Source organism: Meleagris gallopavo, chromosome 1 (assembly GCF_905368555.1).
Source record: "Meleagris gallopavo chromosome 1, MGAL_WU_HG_1.1, whole genome shotgun sequence".
In the NCBI taxonomy this organism is placed as follows: Eukaryota; Metazoa; Chordata; class Aves; order Galliformes; family Phasianidae; genus Meleagris; species Meleagris gallopavo.
The window spans coordinates 67560235-67573383 of NC_139404.1; the positions used below are offsets into that span (position 1 = coordinate 67560235).

A 13149-nucleotide genomic window follows, 5' to 3' on the forward strand; every position below is an offset into this window, starting at 1 on the left:
CAATATGGTGCAGTATTTTTAGACTCCCTTTATCGATGTACTAGCGCTTCATTTGCTGAAGAGCCCCACTAAAAGGATTTGGGGTGTAGCTATAAGCCTGATTTTAGCAGAATTGTAAGAAGACTACATGCAGCAGCACCAGCTACTGTTGGTTGGATTTTTGTGTGTGTGGTGCAGTCTAGGAGTTGGTGCAGGTAACAAACTGGCTAAGAGATGTGCCTGGAAAAATGAAGCTGGCATCATTATGAGAAGAACTGATGGATGATAGTGTCTGCATGCAGAAAGTGCTAGGCAAAATGGAGCAACATCAATTCAGAATTAGTAGGAGGTGAATAGTGAGAGTTTTACTAAACATCAGGGCAAGAAGCTGATGTCACCACCAGCCAGGCAGAGATGTGGGGTAGTGGTGAGGCCAGATCTGAACAACACTGTGAGTTGTACAAGGAATTGTCTTGCTTATATCTAGAAGTGAAACCTCTTCAGATATCAGGCAGGTGCTACAAACTGAAGGGTTTTCAGTTAGCACCAGGAGGAGTCAGTGCTGTTGGCTGTATCCTGCGTTTCCACCATGCCTGCTTTTCTCTGATAATACTGTGCCATGCTGCATGGATTCAGGTGTTTGCCTTGCTGGCTGAGCACTGTGCAAGCTCTGTGTGCGTTTAAGTGGAGAGGTGCTCAACTGGCACATTCAACCAAGACCATATCAGTAAAAGTTAGTTCTACTACCTATAAAGCCTCTCTCTGAGTACTGAGACAACACCAAGTTGTTGAATTTTTCTTTCTTGTGTCTGAAGCTCAACATTCTGGATACCCAAAAGGCTGTTGCCTCGCTCTGGACCAAGCTGTCATGTTTACTGAGTACACTGGGAAGCAGCTACAGAATGTAGGAGTTATCTTCTGGTACAGAAAGACAGCTGTGAAAACTGCATGGACATGATTCTAGAGAGTACTGAGCCCAGTGAAGCTACATCTATAGCTACATGAGTGAGCAGCAGGCCTCCATAGAAAGAAAAATATGTTTTATATACCTGCAGAAATTTAAGAATGTAAAGCAGTCAACCAAAATAATGGGAAGACAAAGCCCAGTTGTGCTGTTACGACACAGAAGGTGTTCGTATTCCTCCACCAGAGCCCACAGTGGTTCCCCTCATGCCAGGAGAGTGTCTTGCTCTCCATGGAAGGAACACCGCCTTCTTCTCCCCAGCAGTATTATTTTTGTGGTTGTGATATAGCCTGGCACTTCTCCGAAGTTCTCCTCAGTATTCAGGCTGAAGAAGTTCCTGCTGTCGATTACTTTGCACCCTCACAAACATGTAGAGTTTTACAGAAAGATTATGTGTCCACTTGAAAAAAACCTTGGGTTTGTTTTTTCTGGTAACACTTCCAAGGGTAACTGCACAAGCTTCCAGATAAAACAAGCAAGACTGCTCATCTCATTAAACAACCCCATGAGCAGGAACAGATTGGTCATTTCTTAAATAGCCTTCTTCCTTCTGGGAGACTTAAAGCTGGAGAGAAACCTTGGAGCTCCTTGTGTCTTTCTGGCCAGCAAACCAATCCGAGGCAGCATCCCATCTGAGTGCAGTAGTGCATGCAGTGTGCGAAGCTTTCTTACAGCATTTTCAAAAGCTGAGCTGCAGGAAGAGGCAGCGACAGGACAGCCAAGGTCACAAGTTTGGGAGTTCTTGGGGCATTATATATTGAGGTTGTTGTGCACTGTTGATGCTCTTAGCACTGAATCTCCTCCGCTTTTCTCCTCTCATTTTCAGTAAGAGATTGGAGGGGAATTTAAACACGCGAAGGAAAGTAAAACTGTTGATTTGACAGCTATAAATGGTTTGTACAGTGCTTTGTCCTAGGATGTGGTAGATAAGCTCAAGGTTGTGGCTCAGACAGCCGTGATAGCTAAGGGTTTAATGGTTGGGGTACCTCACGTAGCTGAAAGCCAGGGCAGCTCAGACAGCACAGCTACAACGGCTGCTCAGAAAGCAAACACTCCCAAGGTAGATGCAGCTGCTAACAGTAAAACTGAGCTTGTGCTGAGCGAGCACATCCCAGCTCCATCAAGCAAAATAAGCCACCCTGACAGAAGCATGGCTCTCCTGCACGAGTGCTGGCGCTGGCATTGCTCTGCCACCAAAGGGCAGCTCTCACTGCAGCCGTAGCTGACGCTGCTGTGCCAGGGGGAACAGGAGCAGAGGCCTGGCCCCAAACCACCTTGACTCAGCTTTGAGGTTAACCCTGGGCTGGGAAGAGGGGGAGCAGCTTGCTGAATCTTTTTAAGCTCTCCTAAAATGAAAGCACGTGTGCAGCCTTGGTGTGAAATTACCACCTGTGTGGAAGGAGCACTCCCAGCTGTCATGTTTTGGTAAGCGATTTAAGTATAAATGTAAAATTTCTGTGCAACAAGGTGGTGAAGTTTTAAAGTAAATGAAATAAAAGAGAATTGGCTTCAGAGTGCACAGCCTGTTGTTGTTGCTAAGAGCCCTGCCCATAAGCCAGAACTGATATCAAGGAATGGGGCTAACAATAGCTGTGCTTTTAAAACAAGAGGAAGGCAAAACTGGAAAGTAAATCACTCCCAGTTAACCAGTGTGGGTCACTTAAACTGTGCAAGTGTGATAGTGATGCCTGTGAGAGTGTGCTAAGTATAATCACATCAAAAACTGTTTTAAACAATATATTTATCATTCAGGGGTGAAGCTGAGGCAAAAACATTGAGAAGATACAGCACACATTTAATAAGAGTGCTAATAACTGATGTTTTGCAGCTGGTTTAATCTGCTCTCAGAGTTGCTGAGAGTGGACAGCATAGCCCTGCCCTGGTCCTCTACATGCTGCTTTGCACCAGTAGTCCTGGGAGCCTAATCCAGCTGAAAAAGTAACACTGTGAAAGAAAACAGTCACTTTTCTACTAGTTAAGATGAACACAATGGGGAAGCTCCTGGTCACTAAGGCCAGTGCAAAGGCTGGCAGCAAAGATGTGGCACTGTGGAACACAGCTTAGTGGGGATGGGCTGATGGTTGGACAAGATTATCTTAGTGATCTTTTCCAGCTTTATTGATCCTATGATTCTAGTTCATGATTTTAGTCCATGATTCTAACATGACAAGGAGATAGAATGATGATAGGAGCTGGAGGAACTGACATGCAAACCTAGGTCCTGTGTTGTACAGCACTGTGAATATACCAAACACTCTAAGCACAACCTGCAGAAGTCAGTGTAAGACAGTGTTTGATATGCCTTCAAAATGCCTCCAGCTGCTCTTGAAATACTAGGCTTACCACCACTTACTGATCTGTAAGTGTTACGACTGCAAAGAGGGGAAAGATCTTTCCCTCCACCTCCTCAGGCAGTGAAAAATGATGGGAAACGCTCCAATTTCTCATCATGTCCCATGACCCTCACAAGAGGGATGTCTCAGATACTGTGTTTTCATAAACGTAGAGAAAATCAGCCTTCCCTTGCAAACCAGCCCGGGGCAACAAGGACTAAGCTATTCTGGGAGATGAGAGATAAGCAAGCCAGAAAACCTTATCAGAGATTTGCCTTAACTTGCATAGGTATTTTCTGTAACACAAAGGTATTTTCTTGGACTGATGGTTGTTTAAAAACTCTGTCCACTCAGTTTGTTTTCAGATGAATCTCACTCATGCACTGTCCTAACAAAGCCCTTCTGAGCTAGATGCTGTAAGAAGAATCTTCACTTTCTGAATTAAAGGATTAATAAAAATGAAAAAGGAATTTAAAGAAATGAACAGTTGACTCAAAAGCAAAGGCTGCTGAATGTGGGGCTTCAGTTGGGATTGAAAGCTGTTCCAGGAGTTTGTTACGATGCAGGTCCAGCTCCAGTCTGCCCCGAGATGGGAAATGGACAGACAGCAGGACAGGGAGCCTTGTGTTTGAAGACAACAGTAAGAAGCAGAACAGTGCCAGCCTTGATGGATTCAATGAAGACTCAAGAAAATGAGCAAAAAACAGTTGTAGAAATGGATGTCATAGGGTTGAAACTTGCAGTTGACCACCAAAGCGTTGGTGAGATGGAAGAGCTAAAGGACAGCAGGGAAGGACAGGGATTAGGATTGCACAGCTGCAACTCCTTTTCTTGCAGCCTGTTCAAGTGATGTGCTGCAGCTCTGTGCCCTATGTACAGGTGGGTAACCTGCCACAAGAAGGTGTTTGGATCAGCTTCCCCCTGTGCACGCTGTGCTTGAACACCAAGTGGTAGGCTTCATGTTTTACTGAGAACCCAAAATGTTTGCTTTCCACACAGTCTTGAATAGGAAAAAAAAAAATCACTTTTTAAGAAGCGAAGCAAACCAAGTCACTTTTTCCACATACAAAAACATCAAACCCAGCGTTCGTGCAATCCAGCCCTCAGAGGAGGGCACGGGACAAGCAGAATAACGCGGTTTGGGAACAACCGAACCCCAAGCGCAGATGGCCGTACCCAGCCCTTCTCCACAACCGATGCCGTCCCAGACGGCCATCTGAGCGTTTCGCAGCGCAACGTTTGGCTGAAGGCCGGGCGCCCAGCCCCTCCCGAGGCGCGAAGGCGGCGGGAGGGACACCGGCACTGCCGCCCCCTCCTCCCTTCCCGCCTCCGCCGGCTGAGTGACCGCCGTCGGGTCCAATCGGCTTCGGCCCGACCCGGAGCTGCTGCCAGCCCCGTCGGGGAGGCCCGGCCCCGGGGCGGGGAATGAGGCGAGCGCCCGGCGCGGGGCGGCCCCGCTGGGTCCCGGCCGCCGTGTGCCAGGCGGGGTACGGGCGGGGCGGGCCGGGCCGGAGGGCGCCCGGAGCCGGCAGAGGCGGAGGCACGGGCGACCCGCGAGGGCCCGCCGGGGTTTGGACGGTGGTAAGGGGGCACCGGGCGGGCGGAGGGAGGGGGTCCGGCCCCGCGGGGGGGGCCTCGCCGCGCACCCTCGCCCCAGGAGGCGTGGGGCCCGCCTGGGGCGGAGGAACGCGGGTTCCTCCAGCCCGGCTGATCCGGGCCGAGCCCAGCGTGCCCCGCTGCATCCGGTGGGAAGGGGACGGCGGGGCAGGCTGTGCGATTAGCTGGTGGGAGTTACTCTGTGCCCGGCGGGGAGGCGTGCGGGGCTGCGTTCCTGTCGGCGGGGCGCTGCGGCTACAAGTGGTGGGGAACTTCGACCGGGAGTTGTGTCCCGAGCGAGCAAGTGCGTTTCGATGTAAGGCCTGGGGTTCCGGCATCCTATAATTATTTCTTTTAGGTCTGTTTCTTTTAAGTTTGCGACTGGTGCGGGCCGAAATAGCCGTGCTGGCTCACGCCCTGGCTGGGTGCAGCCGTGGTAGTGAAAAGGTGCTTTGTAGCTGTTTCCAGGGGGAAGAAGTGAGCTGTGCTGTGTTAGTGCTCCGCTTCGGTACGGCACCACGCGTGTTCGCTCCTGGGCGGGGGCAGCGCGACTGGAGCGGTGCTTGGGACGCGGGTTCGGCCCGCTCTGCGGCTGTCGGGGGCTCTGCTGGTGCTGCTTGTCTCAGCCCGAGCACGACAGCAGAACGTGCAAGTGTGGTGTGGATTGAAATGGCAGCACGACTGAGCAGTGTGAGTGCATGTATTCCAAAAATGAAGCAGCAAAAATGGGTCACCCGGAGCAAGACTGTTCTTTGTGCTTCCGTGATGGAGTGTGTCTGACAGCAAGAGGTTCCGGTGTGCAAAACCCAGATTTATTGCTCTTATTAAAGATAGCGGCCATCGCTTCGGATTTACGTTTGTGAAAGGCAAAAGTGATTTATAATTGCCATAAAAACCTGAGTATGGATCTCAGGGAAGCAGCGTACACGGGTGGCAGAGGCATCCCACAAACCAGGTGAGCTGAAGTCTATGTGAGGTCTCAGCTCCAAATGCAGCGGGTGTTCTGCTCTCTTGGATTCCCTATGTCAGTAGGAAGCAAGGAGCTTCCTACACAGTTTGAGTGGAAGCCATCCCAGCAGAGTTTTAGTGATAGGGTTTAGCACAATTTCTTAAAAAGCTGTATGGTGTAGATCGGCTCCTAGCAGCAGGGGATCGTTTGGTGTGTGGGTGACAGTTGCTGCGTACCACATGGCTCGTGCATTAAGATCACTGCTGCCGTGCCTGGAGTACAAAGTTTCTGCTGTTCTCATGAAGGAGTTGCACGTGTTTGCCTGGCAGCAGAGCTGGGCCTCTAGGAGCCGTCTCTCTCTACAGCAGTACTGCTTATGTTTTGAGGCACGCTGCCTGTGAGCTAGGCACTGGTAGGTGTTCCGCTGCCGTGATAGCCTTCCAAAGTAAGATAACGTCAAGGGTGCTGGACTGAACACACAGGGCCAGATTCAAGTGCTTTCTTGATGAGTTCTGAGTTTAGCAGTTCATCTGAAGAGCATTTGAGCTGCTCTGTCCCATGTGTACGTATCTGTGTGGTGGAAAAATTGGTGAGTAACGTTTCTGCTTCCACTCAGGGAGGAGTACCTTGAGGTTGGGGTGTCACACGAGGCAGAAGGCTCTGCTGAGTGTTGTCGTCTTTTTCTCCGAGTCCTCTTTCTGCTGTGGCCTGTGCTGCCTGCTGCAGTGTAAAACATGTTGCGGGAAGTGATGTGGTCATGATGAAAAGGCCTGCAGAGGTGTTGTGGGAGACCTTTCTTGCAGCAATTTGTGTTCCTGGAATTACAGACACTCTGGGAGACCGAGTCTTGTTCTGCTGTGATACTATCAGCCTGCTCCCATCAGGACCACTGCTTTCTGCTTACCAGGCAGGTCAGGATGTTGTGAAGACATCTGTGTGCTGACGTACAGACCCAGCATTCTGCAGGAGGCTTTGTGTCTTATATTTGCGCAAGTGGGGCTTCTGTGGTGTTTTCATCTTTTACCACGTCAAGAAATAAAGGTGGTTTCAGTGAGCAGAAAGTTCTTCCCCTGAAGTAAGAGGACAGAAAGCTTAGACACTTTCTTAACAGTGATGTGATGGCATCAAAATGTACCTTTGGGTTACTGGGGGCTAGCAAGATAGCACTGCTCTAAACCTGACTGAGTTCTGCAAACCCAACTGATTTCTGTTGTGCTTCATATTAGGTCTCTGTAAAGGTGAGGGAGCACGGGGAGGTGCCTGGGTCACAGCTCTGGTATGACAGTCCAAAACATTCCCTTGACTCCTGTGGTGGGGGCAGAGCAGTGCAGGAAGGTATATGCCCAGGTGGGGGAGTGGGGGAAAGTTGGTTGCTGGGAGGGAGGGGGAGAGGTGTCTGCTAGTTTGGAATAGTTCTTACTAGAAAAAGAAATAGGCCAAATATTTGCCAGGATTTAGGGTGAGAATGGAGTATCCTGGAAATTCCTGGTGGTACAATTGAGGAAAGCCCCCGTTCCACTGCTGAATCTATGGATATTTTGGCAAGGTCCCGGTCCTGTTCCTCGGCTCAGAAGTGGCCATGTTAGGTGGGTATACCCAAGGTGACTTCTTCCCTGTGGTTCTGTACCTTTGTTGTTTTCTGCTCTCTAAGCAAAACTCCAGTGTTGTTACGTCTTTAAAGCTGTGCAGACATGTTCTGGTCCATTTTTGTATGGACTCACATCCATAGCCTTGAAAAATGCAGTGGTTTTTTTGGAAGGGTCAGGCAGGTTTTGTTGTGTTCACTCCTCTTGTGTAGCGCCTGCATACAACTACATGTTAAGAATAAATAAAAGCACTTAGTGCCTTAATAATAAAACCGCTTAATGCCTTTCTATACCCAGGCTGAGCAGTGCTCCCTACCCCCCCCAATTGTAATTGTGAGATCCCATTAGTCATCTCATTAGCAACTGTGCTCTTGGGTGCAGTCCAAGAGAGGTAAACTACATTGCCTCGCCTTGTGTTTACTGCTGGTGTCTGTACCCAGGCGGTCACTTAACGTTTATTGAGCATGTACTATAAATTCACACCCTGTCCTGCCCTGTGGTCACTTTGTTTGTATGCCCAGAGCTGAGCTGGTGTTCTGCAGCGTCTCCTTAACAGAAATACCATGTCTTTTTCTCCTTCATCACCAGTCTTTGCATTCACACTGACTATTCTGGCCTCAGTAGGGTAAGGGCATCAGCCTGCCCTGTGTCGTGGTACGAAATTGAAGATTGTTGTTGGAAGGTTCACTGCTGCCATTTAATCACTGCCTCAGGAATCAGTGGGTGTCACAGTTCAGGTAGCTCTTTGGAGGTGGCTGATTTATAAACAGCACTCTTTGCAGCCTGTGCTAGGAAAGGCTGCATGTTCCTTCTGAGAGATCACATCTCCTGCCCAGTTTTTGAGAAGTTAGCATCCTGTCCAGAATTCAAGCCTGGTCTTTTTGGGTAACAGTGTTTCTCTTGCCACAGGGTTGTTTTCCACAGCTGTTGCATCTTTCACTTCATTCAGCTGCTGATTGTGTTAAGTCCTAACACCTATCTCAGTGGGTTTTTCCTTGCTCTGAAGACTCCAGCAAGGGTGTTCAGTGATGAACATGCTGCAAGGTGCAGGGAAGGATGCATCCATTTTTCTCTTTTTCACACATTGATGTATGTTTTGGTCCATCTTGGGCTTTCATTTTTCTGACACCGTCATTTTTCTGACACTGCTGCCTAGATTGTACTTCACTTCTATGTAAAGGTTGGAAGTTTCTCTTAATAATTTGGTCATCGCACTGGGTTTGCTGTTGCTTGCCCACAGTTAGTGTTGCCCTTTCAGTGGGCATGTATTATTTCCCGATATCTTTAGCTTCCCAGGTGTTTTGTTCCTCTCTGACTTCTGTTATACGTGAAGAAAATGTGGTGTGTTAAAGCTTTATGCTTTTTCCCACTGCTCTGCTTCTATTTCTGTAAAAAGGCCAAGATAAACCAATTAAGTAGAAGAGATGATTTCTTCCCTCAGTGGAAACATACTTAGGTACAGGTCTTGACATCGGCCATAGCTATTATCTTTCTTCTCCCTGTGCTTCATCTGCCATCATCATCTACTGAGGAGGAGGCGGGAAGAGAAGTGGAGGGGCTCTGGCTGTGTGATACAGCGTTGCAACCTTTGAATGAATGGTATATCCCATTGAATGCTATTTGTGAGCAAAGGGTTCCAAGATCAAGCGTGCTAACCCTGAAGTTGGTTTAGACTCGCATCTTTATGTAAGGGCTTTTTCTTCAATGGTAGTGGAGAGCTCAAGCCAGAGAGTCGAGCCAACTATTGCAGCATCTGAACTCTAAACTGGAGAATCTTCGCATTGTCAAAGGCAGCCATCTAAGTACGTCTCAGGATGATTTAAAATGTGCTGATTTATGGCAGTGGTTATCAGATTTTCAGAGCTTCCTCATCGCTCCAAATGTGGCAGATTTGGGAGAGCAACTTTATTTTCTTGCTTTGTGACAGCTACGGCAATGTAAGAGGAAATTATGATAACGATATGGACTTACGTGCCTTTTCTCAAGGTGATGAATTCTGAAACAAAACTCTAGGGGGAAAGTACAGCATACGTTTTAAATATGAAGGTAGAATACAGCCCCAAATAGTTCCTAGGATGAATGGTACTGAAGGGAGATGCAACATATGTGAAGTTCAGTTGATAACAGAAAAATAGCTTTAATGTGGTGAAAAAGAGCAAACTGCCAAACATCCCCCACTCCACACACACCCCCATTCTTTTCACTGTCAAATTGTTTCCCTGCATGAATGACAGAATCAGGAGCACATGTGCACTTGCTGAATTACAGAGGGATCTGTTTTTTAGTATGAGGAAGGGCGATGCCTTCTATCCCATGACAGCTGTGCATGTGGCTGTCCATGTGCTCCGTGTGGTGGGCATGCTCTGTGAACCCAGTTCTCTCTTGGTTACTCGATTGGACATTTGTGACAAGGCTGAGGGGCTATCTAGCACAGTGAGAGTAGTAAGACATTTCATATTAAGTTGTGAAATGCGGAAAGAAGGTTCTTAAAAATAATTATGTATTTTTTTTTTTCCAAGAAGAATCATTTAGTAAGTGAATCAGAACCCATTCTGTTGGCATTCACCTCTTGAAGCAGAACTCTGCAGATACTTCAAGACTGACTTCTCTCTCTGGAGCAGAAAGATGCTGTGAAGGATTGATCCTGTTTGCATTTGGAGAGTCCAAGCCATGGCTCACAGACTGTGTTCTGTTCATCACGGTAGTTTCTGTGGCTTGTGGCTTGCTACTAGCTTGCCTGTTTCCCTGGGCACCCACTGGAGTGCTCCATGCCCAGCAGTTGGGCAGATGTTCTTGCTGGATGTGCAGTTTACTCAGTGTGCTATTGTGTGCCATTGAGCAGCTTTCTGCAAAACAGCTCTTGACTAGAGCAGAATCTGCTTGGAACTGAATCATTCAGAGAATCACAGAATGGCTTGGGTTGGAAGGGACCTCAAATACCCTCTAGTTTCAGCCCTTCTGCCAAGGTGGCAGATCAGGTGCTGGATCAGGCTGCTCAGGGCCCCGTCCAACCTGGCCGTAAACACCTCCAGGGTGGAGTATCCACATTCTCTACAGGCAGTCTGTTTAGTTCCTCACCACCCTCTCAGTGAAAAATATCCCCTGACATCTAATCTAAATTACCCCTCTTTTAGTTTAAAACCATTCCTCTTATGTTGTCCCTGTCTACCCACACTGCTAGCTCATGTTAAGGGCTACAAGTCTGTAAACGTATCTGGGATTGCCACACCCAAGTGCAATTTGGATTCAGAGGACCTAGAATAATCCAGGAATTCTAGATAGGTGTTTATCCTGATGTCTGGACTTGGTATTTTCTCTCCCAAGTGTATGTACATATTAGCAGAGGTGGATGTGTTGGGCACTTGAACCCCAGGAAAGGCACAGGGGAGCTGGATACCTCCTGATGGGTTTAGGAGCTGGCCTTATAGTGCCCCCTGTTCTGCTTCAAAACAGCATTAGTTGGAGGTTATTTCTTTACTCTTAACTGCGGGAAGTTGGTTTTGGTTCAGAGCAGAGACCTGAAAAGGCTTGTCTATTCACTTTTTTTTTTTTTCCCCCCTCTTTCTCTTAACCAAAGCTCATTTGACTTATGACAGCACTTTTAATTTGCTATGTTTCTAAAGGAAACATCAGGGCAAGGTTCAGAATTGCATATTTATGTTTCTTGGCTAAGTGCGGATCTGAGAACCTGTTTTTCTTATTTCAGCAAAGGAGATTTTCTTGTCTTAGGTAGAGCATTTTTTTCTGTTTGTGGCTTTTTCCTTTCCAAAAAGAGCATGCAGTGGCTTACACTCGTCTGACCTTCTTTTGGGTGTGAAACTTGTTATTAACAGGTCCTAACCAGAAGTGCCCTCTTGGACTTCTCCTAACTTATACTGGTGTTCCTCCCACTGTGTAGTCTGGACTGGTGCAACTGTGACTATGCTGATACAGAAACATGGCTTTGGGAGCATCCTCGGGCTAGGAATTTGGACACCACAGGCATGTGCAAGGAGCAGTAGCAGATCCCTCATGGGTGCAGTTGCTTCTGCAGCAGCTTGTTGTACTGGCTGTCCTTCCATTTGCAGCATTGCCTGAGAGCATCCTTTTGGCGGACAGCTGTGAGGCTTAAAATGCAACACGGAGATAAGAGCATTGTGATTTGTTTTCAGGGTGGTGCTGGTAAACTTCCTGCTACTTGGTGGGAGAGATAATCCTGCAGGTTCAGGCTCCATTGTTGTAACTGGGTCTAAGGTGAATTTAAGAAAAATATTTTGGCTGAAAAAGCTTTTCCTCTCTGTTTTATCCAAAGGGAAAAATCTGTTTCGAGCCTGATATATTGCTCTCATTATTGAGAGATTCTGAATGGGACCTGAATCCATAATTACTTGCCTGTCCTTATCTGTGTGACACAGTGTTTTCCAGCTTGGTTGCTTGGGTTTTAGAATTGCGTGTCACAACGTGCGGTTTTAAATCCACGTATGCAGAAGTGTTTGATGTCAGAAGGGCAAACGGCATTTCCCTTGGGGTTCTTTTGGATATCAGCGTCCTTCTGACCTCTAAAGGACAGGGTTTGCTCTGCTTACGGAAAGCTCTTAGAGCTGCTGTTGGAAAGGAGAGCCAAGTGCAGAAGACGTTGCCGGGATGAAGTCTCACAGCATCTCTAGAGAGCTTTGTGTTGGAACAGAACCACAACAGGCCTTGGAAATTGCCTCCTTTTCCATGGGATGGTGGCAGACAGAGCTGCAGGTGTTATTCCTTCTGGACCTGGCTGGCAGGCTGTCCCTCTTCTGCCCACACATTGCATAGCGGTGAATGTTTGCTACCTTGCTTGGCTGAAGTACTGAAGCAGTGCCTGGAGCTCAGGGCTTCCATGCTGCTGTCTCCATCAGAAATCCTTCTAAGCCTCCTTCAGCTTCCTGCTCTCAGCCCTCATGGGAAGCTCCTTCTTTCCCTGCTCTTCCAAGGAATTTTTACAAACAAATCAATAGCTGTCTAATTATGACAGAAGGAAAGAGGCAGCAGTAATGTCTCCATGGCTACCTAAAAACTACTTGCAAAATGCAAATGGAAGAGAGTGCCCTCCAATTATCTCTTACGTTCCTTGCACGCAGACTGAAAATCGTTTGCATTAGTTAAGTCATTGTTGCACGCTTGTCCAGCATTTGATTACTGCAATAAATTTCTGTTCTTTTAACCTTGCGAGGCTGAAAAAACAAGATGTTTTAAATAGAAAACTAACTGACCTGAACTCCTGCTAGATGAGCTGATTGTAAGTGCTCCAGCTTAATCCAGTTTTTCTCCTCCTTTCGTGTTCCATGTAGCATCTGAAAAGAGACAGCTTGTGGCAAATTAGCTAGGGTAAGGCTACAAAAAGATTGAATTATTCCTGTTTGAACAGCTCCCAGCATGCGAGCACTTGCTGGCTGATTTGTACATAATCTGTATCTTGGGTGAGCTTGCCAGAGCTGCTGCGATTGAGGGGAAAGTAAATAATTTCCAACTGGAAACCTTGCCTTTGATGTAATGATAATTTATTCATTCATTGGTGAAAATACCACCGAGATACGGTGAGCGGGAGTCGCGGTGAGCATTTGTTTGTGTTCTGACAACAAATGCCTGGGCCCGTTTTGTTTGGTGAAGAAAAAGCAAGTGACGTCCTGTCCTGTGCTGTTCTGGAAAGTCACTTTGCTCTCAGTGAAATACAGCACTGGTAGGAAAATGCAGTTGTCAAAGCATATGTGAGGTCGCACTGCGCGCGCC

The 13149-nt window shown here is 47.6% G+C and overlaps 1 protein-coding gene across 13 annotated transcripts in view; it reads left to right on the forward strand.

The window, feature by feature from the left end:
• Positions 1–4670: 4670 nt before the first annotated feature.
• Positions 4671–13149, forward strand: part of PPFIBP1 (PPFIB scaffold protein 1) — a 103457-nt gene continuing 94978 nt past the window's right edge. For 6 of the 13 annotated variants that reach the window (XM_085232114.1, XM_085232129.1, XM_085232147.1 and 3 more), the window contains exon 1: positions 4671–4857. The gene's annotated coding sequence lies outside the window, so the exon portion shown is untranslated. Of the gene's footprint in view, positions 4858–5166; positions 5189–13149 lie in introns of those variants that run through there. The other 7 variants (XM_085232155.1, XM_085232170.1, XM_085232179.1 and 4 more) reach the window with 2 other exon arrangements.